Genomic DNA, 20,882 nt, shown 5'->3' with positions numbered 1-20,882 from the left:
AAAAAACTCATATACAAGATAAAGTGTAATGAAAATTTATGGAGCTAGGGACTATCTAGATCTCATGCTATGTGATTATTATTGTTCCATACAGCTCCACCCCCTTCGCTTCTCACATTTCCATTGCTACCGGTATGGACATTTGCACCACTGTTTCTAGTTACATGATCCTAAAACACAATAAAACTAACATAAGAGAAAATCAATTTTACAAAAACGAAGAGGTTTAGGGTTTAGGAATGTGCTTACTTACCATGCTTGCCAAACATGTACTCCAATAATAATAATATATCCTTTGTCTTATACCCTATCAAATAGAGCTTGCAAATCCCATTGTAATGCAAAATCATATTCATCTTGCATAGGGGGCGGTTCATTGCTTCAAGCTATAGACATACAAACAAATCAACATTTTAGAAAGTTTTCATTTAAGATAACCTTCTTTAATTAAAAGATAAGATATAATTTGAGGCTAATATATACTTACAAATATTGTTGGGATATCGACTCCTCCTTCACGTGTAACATCACACCTCAAGTTATTTGCCATCTATCCAAGAAAAAACATAAATACTTAAAACTCTTATGTATATGGTATTATGCATATGGCTAATATACATAAGGCTAATGCATATGGCATAATGCATAAAGCTACCGACATGCGTAGGTAGCTACCGGCATGCATAGCAAGGTACCGCAATGCGTAGAAAGGTACTGATATGCATTGGTTTTGCTACTGGCATGCGTTGGTTGCTACCCGCATGCGTTGGAAGCTATCGGCACGCATTGGTTGCTACCGGCATACGTTGGAGGTTATCGGCATGCATAGGTTGCTACCGGCATGCCTAGGAAGGCATTGTTGTAAGGTCCCTCTCCCAAGCCATGTATGTGTCTCTTTTAATATAGATTTCAATAAAGAAAGAGAGTGTACTTAGAGAAGAGTGAGATAATAAGGCTAGAAACATTAGGAAAGTGTTAGAATAAAAATATTAGCTCCAAAAATCCTAAAAGAAATAAGAAGACAAGAATAGTTCTATTAAGAGATAAGTATCTCCAAAAATAGAAATTAGAATTTAGGTGATAGGAGGTTGTATTTAGAGTACTTTTACATATTTAGAGTCCATGCATACTAAAAATGTGGAAAAGCAATACATTTCTAAAGATGGCACGTTTGTGGCTATATATAGACATTTTTGCCTATTCTACTTACGTTGGCTTGTAGACTAGATGCCTTCCGGTTCTTTTGACTGGTTATACAACCATACTCTGAGTTCTTATCAGAGAGTTATGGCCGAAATAATTTGCTGATTCTGTCAGGGTCTCTACACAAAGAAGGTAGCAAGTAGCCTCAAGGTAATCCTAGAGCTTGAGATATATATATCCCTTCATTCTTATCTAATCTCTTGGAAGATAAAGTTAGATTGCTATGGTCTTTCGGAGGAAGAGTCTGAAAACTCCATAGTTTTTCTTTTAAAGAAAGAAAAGTATACCGTAGCCCTACAAGAGAAGACTATTTTGCCATAGATCTTCGAAAGAGAGAAAAGTCAGAGTACGAGTAAGAGGAGATAAATCTTGGGGATGATCGAATGATTTTAATCGTAAGCAAAGGTATTGGAAGACTCTCTATTCTCATATATCAAGTTCTGAATCTCTTTTTTAACAACGCGTAAACGATAAATTTCTATAAGGATAAACATTTTTTATTTTTCAATGATATATCATTCTTAGGGGTTAAGGTATGGCCCCCGCTTCTCTATTAATTGTTAATAGCAATCTATTTGATTGATTTACTAGTTAAAGTTTGTATTCTTTTAAACAACAGCATATGCCTTAATAAAGAATCTCTTATCGCTCGCAATCTCAAGTTGAAATGTTAAAATCTTTGTGAAAGGGTTGTTTTCTTAAGAAGGTAACGTGGATTCTAGTCCTATGGTTTAGTTGAGTAAATGGATTGTTATCTTGGTTAAATTAAGGTACAGGTACAACCTCTCCCTACCTTGATGCTGCCCCATTCTTGTGCGTGTATAACTGGACGGCGGAGATGTTAGTAAAGCCCGGAGTAAGCCCATGCTATCCCTCTACCATTGGGAGAATAAGTTTCACCGATTGAGGCGAGTGATTGTGATGCTGCCTAGTTCAGAGAGGGCCCAGGCTAGTGCAGTGAATTAGCCCACACTAGTGCATAGACATCCCTCTGAGGGATGGGAGGATCGAGCGACGGAGCCTGAGAGGGTGACAGGCCGGCTTGAGTCCTCACCCAACGGCCCATGATGAGGTGTATGGTCCCGTAAGGTTTTGTCCAGCATGTAGAGGCTGGAAGGCCAAATTCTAGATCATCGGTAGTTTAAAGGAAACGAATAAGAGAGCCGGTTTGGCTTGTATGGAATTGATTCATGTATAAACTTTTTTTATAAATCTTGTCTTTGGCATTATGGTACTGTGGAAAAAGGTTGTTTTAACAAACCTTGTGAAAAGGGCCTTAATTAAGGAACATGTTTATTTATGTCAAACAGTGTGGTAGGCTTAATTAGAAAACAAATTGACGCGTGAGTAGGGTGGAAAGTGGGAGGATGGAATGCCCCGAGGGCACCGTCCTACGGACAGGTGGACCCGATTAGTCGGGTCCAACATATCAAGTGAAAGCCCTAGGCTAGATAAATAGGTTCTCGGGCAATTTTATTCTAGAAGACTAGGCCACCGGCTATGCCTTGCATGGATGAGGAAAAAAGCGTTGTCTCTAGGAATCAAGACTAGTAGTTGCCCAAATTATGATCAATTACCCTATGAGTGATTTGATTTTTAGAAGACCACGTTTCCCTTGTGGGATAGAACTAGGTCTTACCTATGAATCGTATCCTTGAATCTCTCCATGGTCAAGGTGTCGATGCATAGGAAATTTTCTCCAAGATAAGACTTAGTTGACTATCTTAAGTGTTTCCCCTATTTTGGAAGGGGGCAACCTTACAAGTGGTAGCCTACCCTTGGCTACAAGGAATCATGAGCTAGAGCAAAAATTAGGTCAAGAAATAGGGGTAGCAAGGTCAAAGATAATCGAATTCAACAAGTATTACTATGAGTAAATAGAAAAGGATCGGTGCAAGATTCATGTGAAGTAATGTGCATGATGAATAGAGATATTCTATAAGACGATAGTAAGATTATGAAATTGCTATCATAAGTTAGATTGCGTAAAGGATTGATTCCCTTACGTTTTTCCATGACAATTTGTTAAGTACCATATTACATGGAGGTATAGAATAAGGAATTCGAACGTTCATATCATATGAGAGGTATATGGATGCATGAACTTAGGATAATAAGGCTAATTAACTTTAGAATAATAGACCTTTTGGAGGCACAACAAACAAGCCAAACACATGAAATAAGGGACTTGGAACAATGTTTAGATAAAAGAAGATTTCTACCTAGTGGAGACACCACTTTGAAAGAGACAAGAGGATTTACTTAGATACTACCCTAGCTCGCGAGATGAGGATATCTCGAATCTTTTAAGTGGGGGAGATTGTAAGGTCCCTCTCCCAAGCCATGTATGTATCTCTTTTAATATAGATTTCAATAAGGAAAGAGAGTGTACTTACAGAAGAGTGAGATAATAAGGCTAGAAACATTAGGAAAGAGAGTGTACTTAGAGAAGAGTGAGATAATAAGGCTAGAAACATTAGGAAAGTGTTAGAATAAAAATATTAGCTCCAAAAATCCTAAAAGAAATAAGAAGACAAGAATAGTTCTATTAAGAGATAAGTATCTTCAAAAATAGAAATTCGAATTTAGGTGATAGGAGGTCGTATTTAGAGTACTTTTACATATTTAGAGTCCATGCATACTAAAAATGTTGGACAGTAATACGTTTCTAAAGATGGCACGTTTGCGGCTATATACAGACATTTTTGCCTATTCTACTTGCATTGGCTTGTAGATTGGATGCCTTCCGGTTCTTTTGACTCATTATACAACCATATTTTGAGTTCTTATCAGAGAGTTATGGTCGAAACAATTTGTTGATTTTGTCAGGATCTCTACACAGGGAAAACTGTAAGAAGGTAGCAAGTAGTCTGAAGGTAATCCTAGAGATTGAAATGTATAAATCCCTTCATTCTTATCTAATCTCTTAGAAGAGAAGGTTAGATTGCTGCTCCGCAATGCTTTTTCGCTGCTAAGCAGTGCTTTTAGCACAGCAAAATATCACTGCCCAGCAATAGTAAAATAATCCTGCTCATCTCAACAGCGTCTATAAAAAATAAAAAAACGTTGTTATACTGTAAAAATATGCCGGTAGCAACCAATGCATTATGCCAGTAGCTTCCTATGCATGTCGGTCGCTACAATGCATATACTGGTAACAACCAACGCATGCCAGTAGCTTCATACACATGCCGATAACTACCAATGCATGCCAATAGCTTCCTACGCACGTCGGTAGCTACCAATGCATGCCAGTAGTAGCTTCCAATGCATGCCGGTAGCTTCCAACGTATGTCGATAGCTTTATGCATTATCCCAGTAGCTTCCTATGCATGCCGGTAGCAACCTATGGAAGCCGATACCAACCAATGCATGCCAGTAGCATCCAAGGCTTCCTACGCATGCAGGTAGCTTCCTACGCATGCCGGTAGCAACCAATGCATGCCGGTAGCAAACCAACGCATGCCAATAGCTTCCTACACATGCCGGTAGCTATCGAAGCATGTTGGTAGCTTCCTATGCATGCCGGTAGCTTCCAACGCATGTTGATAGCCATATGCATAAGAGTTTTAAGTATTTATATTTTTTCTTGGATAGATGGCAAATAACTTGAGGCGCGATGTTACACGTAAAAGAGTCGTCGATATCCCAACAATATTTGTAAGTATATATTAGCCTCAAATTGTATCTTATCTTTTAATTAAAGAGGGTTATCTTAAATAACAACATTCTAAAATGTTCATTTGTTTGTATGTCTATAGTTGAAGCAGTAGACCGCCTATGCGATAAATATGATTTTGCATCCAAATAGGGTTTGCAAGCTCTATTTGATAGGGTGCAAGAAGACGAAGGATATATTGTTATTACTGGAGAAGATGCTTGGCAAGCATGGTAAGTAAGTACATTTATAAACCCTAAACTTCTTTGTTTTTGCAAAACTTATTCTCACTTGTGTTAGTTTTATTGTGTTTTAGGATCATGTAACTAGAAACGGTGGTGCAAATGTCCATGCCGACAACAATGGAAATGTGAGAGAGGCGAAGGGGCTAGAGCTACAAGGAATAATAATAAGCGCACATCATGAGATCTAGATAGTGCCTAGCTCCATAGGTTTTCATTACGCTTCATCTTGTATACGAGTTTTTTTGGAATCATACACTTATGTAATTCTGCTAAGTACTGTAATTGAATTTTGACATTCCTAAAACCATGAATTGCAAATGTCTTTTCTTTTTTGTATTTGTCAAGTTTTACATTACACTTGTCCATGATGATGTGAAGTTATGTTAGTTGTACTGTGTCTACATTAGAAAAAAAAGAGCTAGGGTAGACTGGGGAGTCCTGTTTGTAGACTCCCCAGTCTGCCCTAGCTTTTTTCTATTATGCAGTACTTTCGAACTTACAAACCCTATAACATGTAACAGCATAAGAGAAGAAACATACAAGAAAGAGATCTCTTACCTTATGAGGCTTCTATGTGTTGAAAACCTATAAAATCAAACAAAAATAAGAAAAATATGTATTAATAACAAACTCTAATCTTAAAATCCCTAAAATTTACAAACCCTATAAACATATAAAAACATGAAAGAAGAAACATATAAGAAAGAGATCTCTTATGAGGCTTGTATGTGTTGAAAACCTACAAAATTAAACCAAGTCAAGAAAAAAAAGTATTAAGAAAAATCAAGATCTCTCACCATATGAAGAATTAATGGAGAGCTCTTAATTAGGGAAAAAGAAGAAAAGAAAAACTTAAAAGCGATGAAAGAGAAAGGAAATAATCAAAAGATTGCTTTCATGGAAAGCTTGTTTGCATAGGAGATAATCAAAAGATAGCTTTCATGGAAAGCTTGTTTGAGGAGGATAGGGTAGGAGAGGTAGAAGTGATAGACACGGCATAAACTTGCAAAAGAAAAAAACTCAGAGTACAAGTTTATTGTATTCAAAAGATAAAACTACGCAACGACAAAAAAGCGAGATATTTTTACAATATAGCAGCGTTTTTTCACTACTACGTAGCATTTCAACTGGGCAGCAATATTTTGCTGCTTTGGCAGCGAAAAAAGCGCTGTTGAGCATCGTGAAAATCCCTCAATATTTTCCTTTCGAAAACTGTTGGAATTAGGGTTAGGGTTGCAACAATGCACACACACAAACTCACTAGATTGGAATCAACAAATGTGTGCCAGATACAAAGAATAAGTACATACCCCAAAATGAGTAGGTAAGAGGGTGTACATACGCAAGGGGAAAAAAACCTCCTAATGAGGGAAAAAGTACCCCAACAGTCCTAAGTGTGTTCACACACATCACTACCATATAATGCCACAAATCCCCCCTAGAGTGACGATGTGAACATGTACAGGGTATGGCCGATCAATCCTGAAAAGGCAGTAAGTCCAAAGCTTTACGAAAAGCTTTGAACGTTTCACGGGGAAGAGCCTTCGTGAATAAATCTGCCATGTTATCATGTGTAGACACATAGACCAAGCTGATCTCTACTCTGCAAAGAGTCTTTCCCTGCTGGCATAGTAGTAATGCACCTCAATGTGCTTAGTGCGAGCATGAAACACTGGGTTCCTCGTAACTGCTAATGCACTCTGGCTGTCAGTGAAAATTGTAGTGCTAGCCAACACCCAAATCAGCCATAAGACGTCTAATCCACACACACTCAACTGTAGTTGTAAAGCTACCTTGTACTTAGCTTCATAGTTGAAAGTGACCACTGTAGGTTGCTTCTTGTTGAGCCATGATATACATGAATCACCAAGGCAAAAGCAAAACCCACTAGTGGACACTCGTGTATCATAACATCTAGCCCAATCTGAATCACTGAAAGCATGCAAGAGAAACTCACTCCCCTTTGAATAAAATAATCCAAAATACTGAGTGCCCTGTAAATAGCGAGAAAACCCACTTAACAGCCTGCCAATGCTTCATACCTGGGCTATGCACGATGACGACATAGTAGGGCGTTTGGGGGGTAGTAGATGTGCTAGTGGGACTCTTCGACTACACATTATGTTCCAACCCCAGGAGACCCATTCCACCATTCGATACACGCCTCCTACCATAGACCGTGGATGTGGATGGTGCCCTCGTGGATGGATGCACGAGGAAATCAATTCATGAATCGTATGCATGTACTTGCAAACCTGGAGTTCGTGAACTCCTTCAAAAAGTGGAAAGCACAAGATGAACTTTCTAAGCAACATGTTATCGATGTGCTTAAGTTGGAGTTCCCTGTGCCACATGCGAGTCTTTGCTTCTCTGAGGAGTGGATGAAGCGGCGCATCAAGCTTTCGCTCTCTAAAAGGAGAGCAAATATCAAGAGAGTAGCAAAGAATAATTTGGAGAAGCCTAGCGTGTGTACGGTCGAGGAGTGGAGGCATGCACGTATCTTTATGAGGAGAAAGCACCCAGGTGCTTTTCAACAACCAGCGGCGGCGACGGCCAGTGCTTTCGGAGTATGGAAGCGAGGGGCTTCACACTTCAGCTCTGGCAAGAAATCCTCCTTTCTTGCTTGTTTTGTAAGTATCATTTCTTCTCTCCTTTCATTTTGTTTTGTACTATATTATTTTCTTGAAATAATTGTATATTTTCTTAATTGTTTTTTGTATAGAGAGAGGTTGTTGGGCATGACCCAACAAAGGAGGAATATGACCATGGGTATAAAGCCCCCCATCTACAATTGTGGGCATGGATGCATACGCGAGATGTACACTTGGATGAGTCCGTTTTGGGGACTCAAGCTGATGAGGCAATGTGTTGCCTAAACCATTCTCTTTTCTACATCTAATTGTATTTTAATACTCTTACTTACCTTACGCTTGATGGCATGTATGTAGGATGAAGGGGAAGAAGAGGAGGATCCAGATTATTAGCACGTGAAGCAAGTGAAGAGGACGAGGAATCGAATGATGAAGATCACTCAGAATTCGATGAGGATTCCACTTAGACACCTCTTCATTGTAAAAACTTTATGTATATATGGCCAAAGGCCCAACAATTTCTGAAATATAATAACTTTTTGGGCTTAATTGCATTCTCCACAATGTATGTGTTTCTTATATTTGTGTTTGTGTTACAAATCTAAAATTGTGACTCTATTTTATTTTATTTTTTTTAACTAGGGCAAACTGGGGAGTCCTGTTATGTAGACCCCCAGTCTACCCTGCTCTTTTTGCACTTTGCAGAACGTTCACCGTAGAAAAAATATAAGTCGATGCTCAGCAGGTGAAATAGCAGTAAAATATCGCTACTGAGTAGCGATATTTTTGCTATGCTGAGCAACCCGTTGCAGTGAAAATAGTAGTATTTCTAGCAGTGAAAATGGCCCGACACCTAACTACACTTCTAGCTAAAAAAATGCTGTTATTTTCACTGCTAGACTCTCATTCTATTGTAGTGATAAATTTGCTCAACTGTGAGATCGCATACTATATATCTGGCCTTATGTTACACACATAAAGAAGAGATCCAACATCCCGCTAATACAAACTAGCATCAAAAGATTCTATTGCATCTTGAAGACTAAGTCGAGTACATGTCTCTATAGGTGTAGCCATAGGTTTACAGTCTTGAAAATTAAACCTCTTCAATAGCTTCTATATATATTTAGACTGCAGCATAATAATGCCATTATTGCACTGCATAAACTGAATCCCCAAATAGTAATGCAAGAGCCCCAAATCTTTCATCTGCAAATCGGCCTTAAAGGTTGAAATTTGATCTATATTGGGACGTGTGAGTAGCATGTCATAAACGTATAGAACGATGACCAAAAATGTGTCCTTACTTCTCTTCACATAGAGGATACTCTCTGTTGGACTATTGCAAAAATCATTTGCAACCAAGTATGCATGAATCTTCTCATACCATGCTCTAGGAGCCTGCTTAAGGCCATAAAGAGCCTTTTTCAACCTGCATACTTTAGACTCTTCTCCTTTCATAGCAAAACTAGGAGGCTGTGATACATACACCTCCTCATGTAAATCACCATTCAAGAATGCAGTCTTAATGTCCAACTGATGTACATTACACCCATGATGTGCTGCCAAAGCAATGAGACACCTAATGATAGTCATACAAGATGTGAGTGCAAAGGTCTCATCATAATCAATGCCCTTTTGCAACAACAAGTCTAGCCTTGTAGCGATCAATGCTACCATTTGCTTTGCATTTTAACTTGTAAATCCACTTAGTACCAATGGCCTTCTTGCCATGAGGTAGATTTGTCAAATACCAAGTGTCATTCTTGAGTATAGAGTTATACTCATCCTGCATAGCATGCATCCAATGATCATCATCTTGTGCTTCCTCAAAAGAAACAAGTTCCTCCTCATTACATAAAGTAGAAATGAGAACATGATCCACATGAGAATAATCTACATGATGAGAACCTGCACGAGTTCTTCTAGGTAAAGGAGCTGCCAACTTGCTATCCCTAAATGTCTGCATAAGCCATTTTGGCATACGCCTGGATTCTTCTATGGCTGCTCTCTCCTCATCCACTGCATCCTTAATAATTTCCTCATCAAAAGATTGATTTGCAAGCTGATTTTGCACCTACAAAGGTTGGATTTCAGCACTTGGTTGAGAATTCAATTCCTCTATATATGGCTGCCCCCTACATTAAACAAAGGTAGGAGTAAATAAAACATGTTCTATGAGCATACATTTTGTTGTTTTTTGCATGAAAGCATGGGCTGAACTGAGTTTTTGATTTAAAAAATATCCCACTGTTAAAGTACCAAGCATCTGATTTTACCACTGTCAACAGAAGGGTCATAACTGCAATGTATAGTCCATGACCAATTATCTTGAGCAAAACTGGCAAATTCCTTCTTCTTTGCACTTGGTGCAGATTCATCAACCACCACAGCCATGCTCGATTCTAAGGTAATGATAGAATAACCATCATTTCTATCCTTGACTATATATGAGCCATCAGAAGGTACCTAAGGTAATGATAGATGCATCAATAGCCATCAGAAGGTACCTAAGGTAATGATAGAATAACCACCATTTCTATCCTGAACTATACATCTATCATCCACAAATTTCACCATCAAGCCTGCTGACAAGGCTAAGGCAAAAAACTGACAGCAGCAAGTTCTTCTTTTAATGCCTAGCACATATAAAACTGTAGAAAGAGTAAATGAGCCCCCATTTGCAACAGTGAGCACAACTCCACCAATTCCTTTGATAGGATATGAGGAACCATTTGCACATGTGACTCGTCCGGTTCCTACACTTGGGAAAGATTCGAGAGATGAGAATAATTTTTTTTGTGAAGTAATGTGCTTACTAGCACCACTGTCAAAGCACCAAGCATTCGACTCTACCACAGACATGCATACATCATCATGAACAGAAGGGTCATAACTATAATGTATAGTCCATGCCCAATCATCATGAGCAAAACTTGTAGATTCCTTCTTCTATGCACTTGGCGCGCAGATGCATCAGCCAACAGCCATGCCCAATTCTTTCTTTTTCTCCTTCTCTATCCTTTTCTTGCACTCATTTATGTAGTGCCCTAGTTTCCTACAATAGTGAAACTTGCCCTTCTTTTTAGGCCTATCACCTTCTTTCTCTGCATCCTTACCTAAGGATTCTGATTTTGGCTTATAGCCACCATGCGAAGAAGCTTTATCTTTGCCTTTTTGACTGGCAACAAAAGCTTGGTCACCACCAACTCGCATAACAAATCTATTTTGCCTAGACTGCTCTTCTTGCACAAGGGTACTGAAACCAGCTCATCAAATGTAAGGGCATTTGGATTTCGCTTCATCTCATGAGTCTAAGGGTAGAGGCAAAACTCTAATAATAATTCGGCAATGCATTGAGAACTATGGGCACCAATGTACTATCAGGATATATCTTATCCACACTAGGGAGCTGCTCCTTAAAATTTTTGATCTTGGTCAAGAAGCTGTCCATTGAGTCTCCCTCATTCATGTGCTCAGACTCCAACTGTTTGTGCAGATATGAAACAAGTGCTTCATTGCGCACCTGGTATAATGCAACAAGTGCTTCATTACGCACCTAGTATAATGCAACAAGTGGATCCCATGCTTGTTTTAAAGTCTTACATGACCAAATATGAGGAATAATGCTTTGCTTCACAGAAAGTGCAAACAATGCATGTGCTTGTGCATCTCTTCCATCCCATCTCATTTGAGCAGCAGTGGGAGGTACTAGTGGTGCATGTGGAGGAGCCACATCTGTATCAGATTCTACTTCAGATGTACCTGCAGCACCTGGTTGCACTGGTAGTTGTGAAACAGGACGAGTTTCACTACCACTCACCACATTCGAAAGGCCTTTGGTAACCAGTACATGCCTCGTCAAATAGGACCACCATGGGTAGTTAGTCCCATCAAGTTTATCCTCAGCAGACAACATGTTGAATACGTCACTATAACCAGCCATGACTACCAAAAGTAAAATCTTTCAACGCACTGCAAGTACTCAATATTCACTGAATGCAACCCCGGATGGCTACCCACTAATTGAAGCACCTACAAAGTGCATAAAAAATAACACAAAGTAGAGAATAGAGTGTTACTAGCAAAAGTATGATGGTTGATGTTGTTGAAGACACTGTAAATGCTGCTGCACACCAAATCTTTGCCGCCCCGCTGAGTGAAAGTATGATGGTTGATGTTGTTGAAGACACTGTAAATACTGCTGCACATTAAATCTTTGCCGCTGCACAGCCCAAACACCCAAAATCGAGCAGAACCAATCCAAAATGACACCTCTCCAAAACGTCTACTTGCGATGCCCAAAACGTGCCCGAATCGCGCTGCGGACCCCAAAATGTTCCTATAGTTTGTATACAACACACTACAGTATGTACCTTCTTCTCTTAAGAGGGTATCTCAATTGGAGACAGAAAAATAGGGTCGTGAGGGAGGTAGACTATTAGATCAAGTGTCAAGGAAGCTAGCTCTCAAACCAATTGTTGGAATAAGGGTTAGGGCTACAACAATGCACACACACAAGATACAGAAGTTTGAGAGCACACAAACTCACTAGATTAGAATCAACAAGTATGTGCCAGATAGAAAAGATAAGTACACACCCCAAAATGAGTAGATAAGAGGGTGTACATACGCATGGGAGAAAAAACCTCCTAGTGAGGGAAAAAGTACCCCGACGGTCATAAGTGTGTTCACACGCATCACTACCATATAATGCTACAAAAATGCTACAAAAACATTACTAAAAATGATGATGTGCTTCTGATGTGTTGTAGTGTCTTAGAGAGGATTAGTTTGTGTCTATGGGGGGGGAGGGAGGGGAGGGAGAGAGAGAGAGGTAATGAGGGCAAGAGATAATGAGAGGGTTTGTGTATCTCTCTCTCCAGAGGATAGAAAGATAGTGAGAAGTAGAGAGGGTTATGTGTGAGGACACAAAAAGAGAGAGATTGAGAGATAGAAGGGGGAGAAAAGGATAAAGAATAGAAAGATAGTGAGAAGTAGAGAGAGTGTGTGTGTGTGTCTGTGTCTGTGTGTGTGTGTCTGTGTGAATACAGAAAGAGAGATATTGAGAGATAGAAGGGGGAGAAAAGGAGATATGGAGGCATAGAAAGAGAGAGAGAGAGAGTGTTGGAATGAGGAAAGGAAAGAGCGAGGGTTAAGAGTGAGAGAGGAGAGAGAGAGAGAGAGAGAGAGAGAGAGAGAGAGAGAGAGATGTCTCAAAGACTTTAAACCATCTCAAAGACTTTGAGAATAAGGATTACTATAAACCCTTATCTTGAAGAAGGTATGGTAGTACCAATGCCAATTAACAATAGGTCATTTACCATTGAGGCTAATGACATGTTCTAGCACTTACATAAGTAAATAGTTAAATTTTCAGATAATAATGTGTGGGCATGAATGTATGATATCTCTTCAAATTAATGATGAATTGGTGAACCCGTGGTGGATGGTGTACAGGTAGAAGGACGCTCATTTGGGCATCACATATACGTAAGGTGGTCTAACAAAGCATTTTTTTAATGCCAAACGTCCTACATGTTTGTGTTTATTTGTATTAGATATACGTAATTGATAGTTGCATTGATTTGAGACTCGTCTCAATCAAAAGAGGGTCATCCCACATATAGAATTGAGACTCGTCTCAATTGAGACTCGTCTCAATTAAAAGAGGGTCATCCCACATATAGAATTGAAATATGCCTCTCTCGATCCTAAAAGAGGGTCATTCTAAAAGAGGGTCATCCCACATATAATATTGAAAGACTTTTAGGGTTGAGACTTGTCTTAATCCTAAAAGAGGGTCATCCCACATATAGTATTAAAAGATTCCTCCCTCAATTCTAAAAGAGGGTCATCCCGCATATAATATTGAAAGATGCCTCTCTCTCTCTCTCTCTCTCTCTCTCTCTCTCTCTCTCTCACACACACACACACACACACACACATGCACGTACACACATATACAGACACACACATACACATGCATGCACATACACACACACGCACACGTAAACACACATATACACATGTACACACGTTCACTTTCATTAGCTTAATCTCTTAATTTATTTATCTCACTCACACACACATATACGTTTATACTCTCTCTCTCTCTCTCTCTCACACACACACACACACATTGGGCATGAAGGCCAATGGTTTGTACATATGGTCATGCATTGATTAAGACATGTATACTAACCAATGTGTTTAGCTTCCATGACTCTAATGGATATGAGGGTCAATGGTTTGTACATATGGTCATGCATTGATTAAGGTATGTATACTAACCAATGTCCAACTTCCAAGACTCTAATCCATTTAGTTCTTTTACCTAGGTGACTTACTCTTGCACTCTTGAGATTACAAGCTCGATGACAACTAGAGCTAGGCATGATATGTGCTAGTATGGTAGATAGCAGCATGTGTGTGACAATAAATGGCCGCGTCCAGCTGGCCACAATGTGTGGACATTAGATAGGGTTATTTGGTGTGTGAACACATCACATTTAGTGTGTGGTGTGCAGTTCTCTTCTATTATATGGATTATGTGAGAGTGGATATGGCTTCTCTCTTTGGTTAGAGTTACACTAATGGATTAGGGTTTTCTCTCTTGTGTGTGTGTGCTCTCTCTTTATCAGTCTTTTATCATGGTATCAGAGCTTGGTGCTCTCTATTAGGGTTTTGTGAGTGAGTAAAGAAGAGGGAAAATTTCTGTTTTGGAGCTATCCATTGGAGCTTGGAGCTTGGAGAAAAGAGAAGCTAGGAGCACACCCCTACTCAATAGATCTGAAAGCTAAGGACCACGCATAAGCAAAGCTAAACACCCTTGAGCGGATTGCAAGTGATTTGACACAAGCAAAGTAGGATTTGAGTTGCCCAAAGCAAGTGAAAATTCTGGTTTTTTGCAAGCTTTAATGGAAAGCTTGAGAGCTTGATTGAAAGAGGGAAATGTATGTATTAGTTAAAGGGCACATGTATCTAGCATTGATGAATAGATCAGCAATGCATATGCAATCCCTTTCTTGATTTTGGAGCAAATCTATGTGATATTAAAAAGGTCAAATTCTAGTTTTTGAGCTACACAAGAACAGAGGATGAATGCAAGAAATTGGAGCCATTGGAGAGTCAACCTATGCACATTAGTGTGATTACGGTATAGCGCAAAATCCCATAGCTCATCCCACATGCTTGCCGCACTCAACCGTACCATTGTGGAGTAATTAAACCATCAAGAAAGAGGCTAGAAATCAGTGCAAAAATCCATTGTGGAGGAGAAAAATTCATGCAAGCCCAAATGGATGCACATCATGCATAATGAGCTTAGCAATTGGAACCTACATATGTATGTATCTTTTGATAGAACCCACAAGCACTAATTTGGGTGCAATGATGCAAAACAAGTTGGATTAAATAGGTTTAGCAGAGCTGTTAATTGAGATTAGTGAACAGAGCTTCACTAAATTAGCAATTACTCTCTCCTCTTTCAAAATTGGACTAATTCCTCGCATACGGAGTTAGAGCACATTGATACGAAGCCAATGAATGCCTGGGACTAAGATTCGGATGCATATCAAGTGAATTGGAAGTGGATTAGTGCTGGTAAGCTATTTTTGGCATGTACTTTGCATTTTGTGAGCTCGAATGATGTTTATATGCTACGTGGAGAATGTATGGATGTTAATGTATATCGTCCACACTTGATTTGATCATTTTCCAGTGTTTTAGAGGACTGGAAGGCTCGGACAAACCCGTTCACAAACAAGGAAAAGTGAACTGTTTGTACATAGTTGAACTCAAATGCTATGTGGATGACCTTGTATGCATAATACGAGAAAATTAAAGGTTTCTGCAAAGTGCGGGACTGTTTTAGACACATTTCTCAGAATTTGTGAGCGGTGTCAGGTTGTTTCCAGCATTTATAAACAGATTTTTTGAGTCCAAGAAGTTATCGCCACACCATAAAAATTTTGGGCTGTGTGGATAGCATTGGTGCCAAGGTTTGTGTGTGTATGTGCATGTCTGAGTTGATTATTGGAAATCCTCAGTGAACATCACGTGGTAAGCAAAATGAGTGACACTCTTGATAAAATTGTTGGTGAGAAGCTTGACACGCACAACTTTCGCATTTGGAAGTATCGTATGACAAATTTTCTCAAAGGCAAAGGCCTATGGAACTTGGTGACAGGCGATGAGGTGGAGACAAGGGTTCCCCAAATGAATGCAACACCTACCCAGCTTACAGCACATCAAAATTGGATAGAGAAAACCTTCAAAGTGTTGCATTACTTCTCGATATATGTTACAAACACCACGTTATGCCATATACAGGACACACAAAATCCCAAGGATGCATGGGATACTTTGGTAAAGTTGTATGATACGACTCTACAGCACCAAAGTAGATGCAATTAAAGCAGAAGATTCATGGTGTGACTCGAAGAAATAGAAGTGTAAATGATTATGTGCAAGAGATCAACGAATGTACTGATGCACTAGCATCTATTGGTGCCCCTATGGATGATGATGACTTGGTAGCCTTTACATTGAATGGCTTGGGTAAAGAGTACAAGGCATTTGAAACCTTTATTAGGGTTAGAGGTGGAGACCCCCCAGACTTTGATAAGCTGATTTTATTGCTTATTGAAACTTGGAATAGCTGCCTCATCTAGCACAAATGAAACTTAAAGGGATCAAGCATTTTTCACTCATTGTGGTGCTAGAGACAGGGGGAGATTTATTCATAGAGGACGTGCAGGTGGCCGTGTGGCTGGCATGATCGATCACCACAATCTCAACAGAATTTTCAGCATCATTCGGTGCTAGAGGTGGTCATGGTTTTCACCCTCATGCTAGAGGAAGATCTATATCTAGAGGCAGAGGAAGATGGAAAACACCATAACAGAATACTAGTAGCATTGAGTGTCACTATTGTGGTAGAATGGGACATATGGCTAGAGACTTCTATAAAAAGCAGAATGACTTCCCTAGTGGAAGAGTGCAGCATAGCAATTATGCATCATCTAGTAATGCAGAACATGAGGAGCACTTATTTGCCATGAAACATGTAATAGGTACCATGACATCACAAAGGGAGAGTGATGATATTTGGTATATGGATTCTAGAGCATCAAACCACATGACATGCCATGGTAAGTGGTTTCACAGGATGATGCCTACACATCAGGGCTCTGTTGCTACTGTTGGGGAGATGATACTCAACATCCTATTACACATGTTGGTAGTGTGCCTTTGCATATGCATGATGGCAGAGTAAAACCCATGTCAGATGTGTTGTATGTGCCAACAATTACAAAGAGTCTTGCATCGGTTGGTCAAATGGTGGATCAAGGAATGCAAGTCAGGTTTAATCAACATGGCTATTTTGTTAAGGACTTCAAAAATGGTTGCAAGTTAATTGCAAAGGGAGAGAAAGAAGATAGATTGTTCAAATTGAGTGCAAAAATTCCAAAGTTGAAGTCTACCATGTTTTCAAAAAGTCAAGGGGTTGTGCAAGACATTGATATTTGGCATAAGAGAGTTGGGCATGTCAATATTCACAAAAGCTGAAATCTATGCAAGCAAAAGGTATAGTTGGTGGTTTGCCTAGGTTCAAATATGATGGTAGTAATCATATATGTGAAGCATGTAGATTTGGGAAGCAGGCAAGGTTGCCATTTCCAAAAGATGGTCAAATCAGCAAAAGACCATTGGAAATCATTCATAGTGACATATGGGGTCCAGCACAGACTCCAACTATCAATGGTTGAAGGTATTATGCCACATTTATTGATGATTACAACAGGATGACTTGGATTTACGTCTTGAAAGAGAAGAGTGAAGCACTTGGGAAGTTCATTGACTTCAAAGCATTGGTGGAAAAACAGTATGGTCAATGGATCAAGTGTTTGAGGACAAATGGTGGTAGTGAGTACACATCACACGCATTTGATGCCTTCTTTGTTGAGAGAGCATGGATGGGATAAGAAGGCAAATTACATGCAAGTACACACCTCAACAGAATGGTGTTGCTAAGAGGAAAAACAGGATCATTGGTGAGATTGCAAGAGCTATGCTTAATGAGAAGTCTATGCCAAATTTTTTTTAGATAGAAGCATGTGCTACTGCAGTGTACTTGTTAAACAGGACTCCTACCCCATAGCTATACATGAGAGTGCACCTATTATGAGGATGACAGGATTTAGGCCGGATATTGCGAGGATATTGGTCACTTGAAAGTCTTTGGAAGAATATTGGGAGGATATTGGTCACTTGAAAGTCTTTGGATGTGTTGCATATGTTCATGTACCAGATGAGAGAAGAAGGAAATTGGATCCAAAGGTTAAAAAATGTGTTTTCATTGGGTATGCGCAAGAGAGAAAAGCATACAAAACAGGTTGTCCTCGTTAGCAGAGATGTGATCTTTGATGAGATGGGGACTTGGTACAAAGAAAGTGAGCATGTCATAGTTGATGACATAGATGCAAATGAGGATGTGAATCTTCCTATGCAGGAATCTATGAGTATGAGTGGACCACTTGAGTCATCCAGTGATAATGTGAGTCCATGGTCAAGAAGATTGAGACATGATGTGAGCACTGAAAGTAGTGTTGTGGACAAAAGAAAGAAGAAAGTGGAAGGTATTGACATTGGTACTATAGGTTATGATTCATCAAGCTCAAAAAGCCTTGATGAGGAATTTGTTAAAATTACAGCAATGTGATGAGCTATGGTGGATTAAATGCTAGAATCAACATCATTAACAAAGTGATTAGATGATAATTAAGATGTGATAGCTTAATGTAGGCATGGATAATCAAAAACCAGCAAGTTCTCATTAGGCCAATGCCTCAATTTATAGAGTTTATATGCAAGCATCTAATCCCACTAATTTCTCCTTGATTCACTCCACCTCTTTTGCTTGATTCTCTCCACCTCTCCCAGAATATCTCCACACCTCCTAAATCTCCTCACGCTACCCTTTATTCTCTCCCAGTAGATTCTTCTCACCTTTTCACAGGTTCTCTCATATTTACAGATTCTCTTTTACAACCTCTAGCCAAGGGCTTGTTCCCACACACACCCTATTCACTTGTATATTTCAACACCTCCCCTCAAGTGAATACTCCTAGCACACCTGGACCCTATACCAAGTTTCCCTCTTACTTGATAGTCCGCGACCAGTGCCTCAAGTCCCTAAACTCATAGTCCTTGACACTCTCTCTCTCTATATGTCCAAGGCTACTACAAGTGCCCGCGACCTTGACTAAAGTGCTCACACATACATCTACCACATGGCCTACATCATCGGTGGCTCAGAGGTGGTTTTACTCTGTTGCGGGGCAGGTTACATTGGGTTGTGGGGTTTCTCTCTCTCTCTCTCTCTCTCTCTCTCTCTCTCTCTGTCTCTCTCTCTCTCTCTCTCTCTGAGATTTTCACATGGCTCCTCACTTCTTGGAGCCTCACATCTTCTCTTGTCTTCAGTCTTCTTGTCGTGGCAGCTTCTCTTCACGCGTCCATGTCTTCCTCTTCTTTCAGTCTTCTTGTTGTTGCAGCTTTTCTTCTCGTGTCCATGTCTTCCTTCAATGCTTCCTCTAGCTCTTCTTCTTGGTGTGGATCTTCCTCTTGGAAAGAGATGTTCTTCTTCTTTCATGGCTGGGGCCATGAGCTTGTTCGTCAATCCTTTCTCCATGAGCAACATGTTTAAATGCTTTGTTGACAGTTCTTTTGGGCTTTTGATGTTTAGCTTGTGTCATTATGCAATGCAAACCCAAATCTATGTGGAAGGTCTTACTTCTTGCCTTATTCTGGAGAAGGGCAGCGTCTGATCCCATTTTTACACTGATGTAATGTGCCCAATACATAATGCATATAGCATTCATTCTTATGCACATTCCCAAATGCAATTTTGGCTGTGAATAATCTTGAATTTGAGTGTGATTTGTAGGCATTAACCAAGGGTTAAATGTAAAATGATGATTACCACAAATTTATCAGCATAATTTTACCAGAAATTACATTAAATCAAGGGTAACCAATTTGTACGGAATGGTTGGAGTATCAAACCATCTCCGAATTGCAATCTAAAGTTATAGGGATCTGTATCAGATACCTAATGGTTAATTTGAACCCTCAATTGCACCAAAATATAGTGATTAGCATTGATTAATCATTGATTAGTAAAATAATCCTCTATCTTGTGTACAGAAAATAGAGTATGCAGGGAGCCCAGATCCGAGGCCTTAGAGTTCAAATGAGCTCAAATCCTTTCAAGGCCATCAATAGCAATTAGTCTAGTAGAGGATTAAGCCAAGAAACACAAGATTTAACCAATCATTGAATGCTTAATCTCTGTTTTACCAAAGTCACCTGCAGATTTGATGAAGAGCTTGGATCTCACTGTAGACTTGATCAAATCAAATTCTAACTTCACCAGCTTGTAGAGCATGCTTGAAAACCCCTGGGGCTAAGAGGAATTAGACCCATTGCAAGTAGAGCAGCCAAGATCTTCATTTTCTTCAGAAAAACAAGCGCTGGAAAAAAACATGATTTCTCAAGATTGCGTCGGCGGTTTGCCGCGCTAATTCGATGGGCTGTAGCTCCAATGAAGTAGCTATGTTGGGCTAGAAGGGTTTGGGCTAAGGAGATAGAGCTCCTCCACCAGCTGGGGGTACAGAGGGTTAGTTGAAAAAGAGGGAAAATATTAATTATCTACTAATCCTAATTAGATAGGTGATTAGCAAGATAATGGGCTCACAAATTGATGGATTCTAGGCTAGGCTTTGATACCGTGTTAAAATGAGGATGTGAATCTTCCTATGCAGGAATCTATGAGTATGAGTGGACCACTTGAGTCATCCAGTGATAATGTGAGTCCATGGTCAAGAAGATTGAGACATGATGTGAGCACTGAGAGTAGTGTTGTGGACAAAAGAAAGAAGAAAGTGGAAGGTATTGACATTGGTACTACAGGTTATGATTCATCAAGCTCAAAAAGCCTTGATGAGGAATTTGTTAAAATTACAGCAATGTGATGAGCTATGGTGGATCAAATGCTAGAATCAACATCATTAACAAAGCGATTGGATGATAATTAAGATGTGATTAGTGAGTAATTAACTAATAGCTTAATGTAGGCATGGATAATCAAAAACCAGCAAGTTCTCATTAGGCCAATGCCTC

This window comes from Cibotium barometz, chromosome 2 (assembly GCF_041138505.1).
Source record: "Cibotium barometz isolate CiBa-2024 chromosome 2, ASM4113850v1, whole genome shotgun sequence".
NCBI lineage: Eukaryota > Viridiplantae > Streptophyta > Polypodiopsida > Cyatheales > Cibotiaceae > Cibotium > Cibotium barometz.
The sequence above is the reverse complement of the archived record's forward strand: the minus strand, read 5'-3'. Positions refer to the sequence as shown.